The sequence below is a fragment of the Diaphorina citri genome, unplaced genomic scaffold (genome assembly GCF_000475195.1).
Source record: "Diaphorina citri unplaced genomic scaffold, Diaci psyllid genome assembly version 1.1 scaffold103, whole genome shotgun sequence".
NCBI classification, from domain to species: Eukaryota; Metazoa; Arthropoda; class Insecta; order Hemiptera; family Psyllidae; genus Diaphorina; species Diaphorina citri.
Window position 1 is genome coordinate 222643 of NW_007377540.1, and position 6405 is coordinate 229047.

Below are 6405 nucleotides of genomic sequence, written 5' to 3' on the forward strand. Positions count from 1 at the left end.
CCTATAACGGCACAAAAACCGCAAGAAGAGAACATAGAGCAGCAAAAGACGTTTTGACTGAAACTCCTTTTGATCATTCAATCAATCTCAATCATAACAAATTGTTTTCTCTCCCTCTTCTTTCCTCCCTTCTCTCTTCATCCTCTGGAATAGTCCCTGCAAGAGGAAAATCAATTACTGAAAGCTTTCCGTCTAGATTGAATTAAATTCGTTGTTTTTTTTTACACACAAGGGCTGAAAAAATTGTGTCTGTGTTTGAGAGAGAGAGAGAGAGAGAGAGAGAGAGAGAGAGAGAGAGAGAGAGAGAGAGAGAGAGAGAGAGAGAGAGAGGAAGAGAGATTTAGCTATTGGCTAGATCGTTAATAAATTTCTAGTGTATAGAATTATAGATAGTAAAAAGAGCGTAGATTTAATTCTTTAGATTCGAGTTTGAAGATTTCTTGATAAGACTTTTAATGGTGTTGCATGTGCTGACAATAATCACGCTCTAAAATGCAACCTTGCCAAGTTATATTTTATAGGTAACAAGGAGCTTTTCCCTTATCCAGCAATTTTGACATTTTTTCCGGTTCACAGTCGAATTACTGACGATTCTGTTGATCAAACACCTTTTGTAGGCTTTAAAGTTTCAGTCTGAAACAAAGATAGGCATATGTTATGCAGGTATCTATAATCTAGATGGCGAATAGGTACCTATACTCTTTATCTACTTCAGTGGTATACGTTCCAGATAACAGTGCTACTGGGAAAAAGATTATTTCTAAGAAAAATAATATGTATTTTACTAACTGAGAAATAACCTCTGTTTTCATAACACTTGTGTTCGTTTACTTCAATACCTTTGTATTTAGTATTTACCCATGTCTACTAGCTATCAACACGATTCAAAAAAATAAATTGAAAAAGGAAGAAAAAAGCATGATGCAACAAAATCCTGGAAGAAAATCCCTCCTGGAATGAAGTTTCCTGCCGTTACAATGTTTGCTTTCACGGAGCTCTAAGCAAGTTTCTAATAACGGAGCGAAGATAATATTAAACAATTTCGGGGAAGGAAAAGCCATTTTATCTTCTTTGTTTTCTCACCTCTAGATTTCAGTAGCTTCACACGGAACTTTCCCAGGTCGCTGAAACAGTTTTTCGGAAATTTCATCCTTATTTACTGTCTACCTGTACAAACTGTCCCTTTACCTTGTTAATACTGCTGGAATGAGACTGAAAAGTCCCTTAACTTCCGCAGTCTATTCAAGTTGTCTATTGAAATTGTAGTTTGGTAACTGATGTCTGTCAGTTTTCCTAAATACGCGGTAGTGTTTGACTCGTAATCCGTTGGGTTAATTTACAGTTCGCCGGAATTAATATTGAACGTCATGACTTATGATTTTGACGCTTGGGCCTTGGCCTCTCTTTGTCAGCGCTTTTCATCGGCCAAAATAATCTGGTCCAATGTGAACCTAACCTATATCTATTTCAAAGGTCATTTGTTTTACTTACACAACATCATCTCTCTTCTCTCAGTTTTCTTCCTTCCTTTTTTCAGCACATAATTTTCAAAGAATCCTGCGTGTATAAATTTTAATTTTATTTTTCAAAGAGCCATTATTATCTACTTTTTCAACAGTTTTCGTGAGTGAAATTTATATGAAAAACGAGATGCTATACTTCGGAGAGAACCCGTGTGAGGTGTGTGTGTATGGGAGAGAGGGTGGTGAACTTTGTAGAATAAGTTATGACTGTAGATATAAGTAGGTACTTCTTTATTTATTTATTTATTTATTCATTCATTATTATACGAGTATTACAAGCTATTCAATAGGAAGGTCTTGTGCAACCCAAAATATGGCGCCAATGTGAAAAGACTGCTCACGGAGTAAAAGTTTAAATATGCTAGTAGTTGCTATCTTTCAAGGACCATTCTACATAGAAGTTGACATGTAGTAGACACAGGGAGCTAATTTGCATGAACTAGGTAACTTTTCCACCACACAAGTTTAGACCCAGTATTTGTTTGCCATGGAACATGCAAATCCCCAATGATACAGAATGTCCAGAAAATCCGATAATGGTGCTGATACAGAGTGAACCTAAAAGAAATTCCTGCTGAAAATAATATGTTTAAATATCGTTAGCTTTATCAGGCGTATAATAGTTTGGACTACTTTATAGATACCCTGAACGTAGCACTCGCTGTTAGATTATCCCTGTTGCAGTTATATTATTGATCCCTACTACTGGCTGCAGGCTAGGATTTTTAATATAACGTCAAAAGTAACCCTCTTATAGGTATATTATAGATATAACTTTTTTTATTGACATTTTGGATATAAAATTACGAAACATCCAACTAGAACAATAAGGGCGTGATTATTGCACAGAATAGTGTCATTAAATACGTTAGCTTTAGTAGGTACCTCTTGAATAATGTTCTGCACGAGTTAGTATCCCCCCCTCCAAGTTCTAGGCTAGTTCAATATCCACTTCACAACTTCATGGGGTAAAAGTTATGGTGATTTTTTTTTTTGTCTTCAAGAAACGTCAACTTTTAGGTGGTCTTTCCTAGTCTGAATAGATTTTTCAACCCTCCTCTTCTTGTAGGTATCTGTTTTGAACTTTTATTTTTGGAAACTTTCATGAGAGATGGTTGAAAGCTTGAATATATCTAATAGCTCTTACTCGAACGTAAATGTAATAGAAAAAGTTCGGCATTGACAAACTTACTTACAGTACCTAACAGTGTAGCGGAATAGGCGACCAAAAGTCTGATTCAAAGTACCTAGACCTCGCTAAATACTTCTCACCACTACTGAGGTAGGGTAGGTACCCTCGAGTACAATATTTTCATTTTCATAACAAGACACTTTTATTATTAGTATAATAATGAAAATTATGAAAGAAACAAGCAAACAAGTTTCTTGAGGCAAAAATCGAACAGCAAGAGACCTAATAAAAATGCTTCTACCCACTGTTCAAATTTAATTAGTTTTCGCAACCTTAGGACTTGATGTCTTACTCTTGATCCTCTCTACTCGGATCTCTCTCTCTCTCTCTAATCAGGGACGAAAATTTAAAAAAAAAAAAAAATCCCCTGTGGAATAAGACAGATAAGAAAGGTAACTTGTTAGAGGGTTCACTATACTAACCTCATGTCTGTAGGTGAATAACTTGGGCCCGTCCCAAATTTTTGTAAAATTTTGACATGGGTAGGTTAGTAAGTAAAAATAAGTAAAGTGAAGACTTTTTTAGACAGTGAGTACTGAGTAGGTAGTCCTTAAAAACCATGAGAAAAGTCACAATTTACATAAAAGAACAAACAGTCAAACTAAATTCAAAATAATCGAGTCAAAATTTAGAACTCACTTTTTTCATTCCATTATTGTATTCTATAGAATCTATAGATGACTATAACCAATTATGGCCCCTAATCACCTATTATTACTTTCTACCGAGTCTTGTCTAGAGACTTTTTATAAAAAGCTCCTTTGCTTCAGGGCCTGTTACTAACTGAAGCTAAAGCTAATATCTGCCTCTTTGTTGTTATTGTGATGTAAAAAATAAATAAAAAAATATATAACTTTCATGGATGACTTCTCCTGAAGAGAAGGAGGGAGGGAATGAAGGTTAGAGGAAGAAGAGAAGGAAGGAGAGGGGACGGATGGGGTAGATGGGAAGTGACTTAAGAGTGGGAGTCATCAGTGAAAATGGATAGGCATGAAGAAATATGAAAAATAAACAGAGGCTGAAATGAGAAGGAGGAGGAGGAGGAGTAGAAGGGGAGGAAGGACATCAAAAGTAGGCCAAAGAGTCATAAAGATGTGAAATTATTGACCGACAGAAGAGAGGTGTAGGCACTCTTGTATATTTACATACAGAAGTGTACCTTCAACTAATTTATGTTCTCAATAAATATGCACAAATTTATTTAGAAAAAATCAGCAAAATCAGCATAAAATTGAGATTTAAATCCGCTAAAAAGAATTTATTTTTCTTTGGAGGATATAAATATTGGGGGTAAAGAAAAGTGTATATCTACCCAAGTTTTAGAGTAGGTATTATGTGTAGGTACTTGTGTTTTACATTGAAGTAGGTACGAAAACGTTCCAAGCGAGAAACACTTTGGATTTAATTATCTTTCTCTTTGAGAACAAGTTCTTGTGATGTAATTTTCTTCCGGATTTCTACAAGTGCTTCTTGAAACAGAAAATTAGGTAACAGGTAGTCAGTCGCAGACAATAGCAGATCTGAACATTCATTACCCTTCAAATTAAGGACGAAATAACTCCTCAGTAGATTTTTTTCCGTCTGAGTAGGTAGGTAGTAGGCATCCTTTGACTAAAATTAATAGCCTTTTTTATAGCGTCAGTTCTTAGTTTGACGGATCCGTTTCTGATAGTGAAAGATACATGCGAAGAGTCTATTGCACTGGTCACACTGTACAAGGTGCTAACACGAGAGAAAAATAGAAGAGGCTATATTGAACACGTATGAAAAAATGCAGAAATGATTATGTTTGTACTAACAGTGTTGAAAATCGAAAACACGGTGTTTCAAAAAAATTGTTTGATTTTAGGTAAACTTGGTATTCCCAACTTATAGCTACATCTTTTTCAAGCATTCGTAAAGTTTTCAGCTCCCTATGAAGCACGACTTGTCTATAGCTGTTGGCAACATGAAAATTGTATAAAACTTTCATTTTACGTCGAGACCGAGGCTGGCTGGTATTTACTGCTGCAACAAGCATTGCACTAAAAAAAGGTGGAATTTGCTCTCTCGGTCTGTTTGTCGCGAATAAAATTCCTCGATTTTTCACGTTTCTTTACTTCCTCTTGGTGTGGAAATTTTTTGAATTTCGGTTCCAAGTACTTATGCTTTATAGTGTCTGACAGTTTATTTAGTACCCCACCCTTCTGCACGTTCATATTGAAAGTCTGCACGCAACTTCTATTCATTGACCAAAATGCTGACCATGTCGTGACTCATAGCTCTTTACTCCTTTGCAGGCCGCCGAATCTTATTTAAGTTCGAATCTCATTTCCTTCGAATTTAAATAATTTGATAAGTTCGTTTTTATCAGCTAACATCTCCAAAAGTATTACATTTTTATTGGTGCTAATAGATACCTTGTCTCTGAATCCTTTCTTTGCATTGGTTGTGAGACGTACTTGTGCTTTTTCTTCTTCTTTTCTATATAATGCTCAGTAAAAGGATCTAATTTAGCAAAGTGCTGTTGCAGTATCATCAAGGGACGAATTATTTCGAGCAACATTGTTTGATGTTTATGGAAATTCAAATTCAATAACAGACTAGAATAAAATATACCTCGTTAAAACTGCCAGGATATTACAGGGATGAAAAAACAGATCTGTTTCAATTTCTTTAAGTGTATTACATTACTTCATATCGCCAAATTGATGTTAGAGAATAAGATACATCTGATGTCCATATAAATATAATAAAAAAAAAGTAAATAAATATTCTTATACAGACATTTCTTTACTCAAATCTTGATCGTAAAATTTCCCATTGTATTTTCTCACGTGAGAGGTGGATTGCTTTGGCATTTCTTGAAAATTTAATTCCATTATTTAAGGACATTCTCCCCTCTCATTTTTCTACCCATCCAATTAAATCCCCCCCTGGTTGACGCGTGTTCAGTGGACAGAGTACGTCCAGATAGAGAGTTTAATACTCCATCATGGATTCATGCTATGGCTGTTTGTTTACTCTGGAATACAACACTATATACACATTGTACAACAATTTTCCTCCAAAACAATTTTCCTCCAAATCCAGGTGTCTTAAATATTCTTTGTTTTCCCCGAGCTAAAGGTATCTATACCTTCTTCTCCCCCTATCTGTTTTCCCATTATCTATGTTATGTATACCTACTGAAAAAGAGTAGGTATCTTGGTAAAAAAAAAAAAAAAAAAAAACAAGTTGTTTCAACTCATTTCGTCCATTATAATTTGTAACTTGGTTGTAACTTTCACAACTAAATATAGCTGGTATAAGGGATATTACAGCCTCCTTAGCATAATTCTTATAATAGTGGGTAAGCAACAAAAGTCGAAAAAAGCCTTTTATTACTTTTTAGAATCGCGGATTAACACATTTGCCTTACATTCTTGGGAAGTATTTCCAGAACCTCTATTTGGCTTAGTTTCACTACCAACTCACCCAACAAATATTTATCAAATAGAGAAATAATATAATTTCATTATGCTCCAAATAAATAGCACTAGAGCACTCTCCTAAAGTTTGTCCGCTACCAGTAATCGGAAACTTTGCAATTACATATTTCTACCTACCTACTTTGAAGAATAGAAACTGGAAAACAAAGATATAAGTTTTATATTTACATATTTATTCAGAATCTTTTATTAACCCATGTATCTCTTTCAGTTGCCGCGT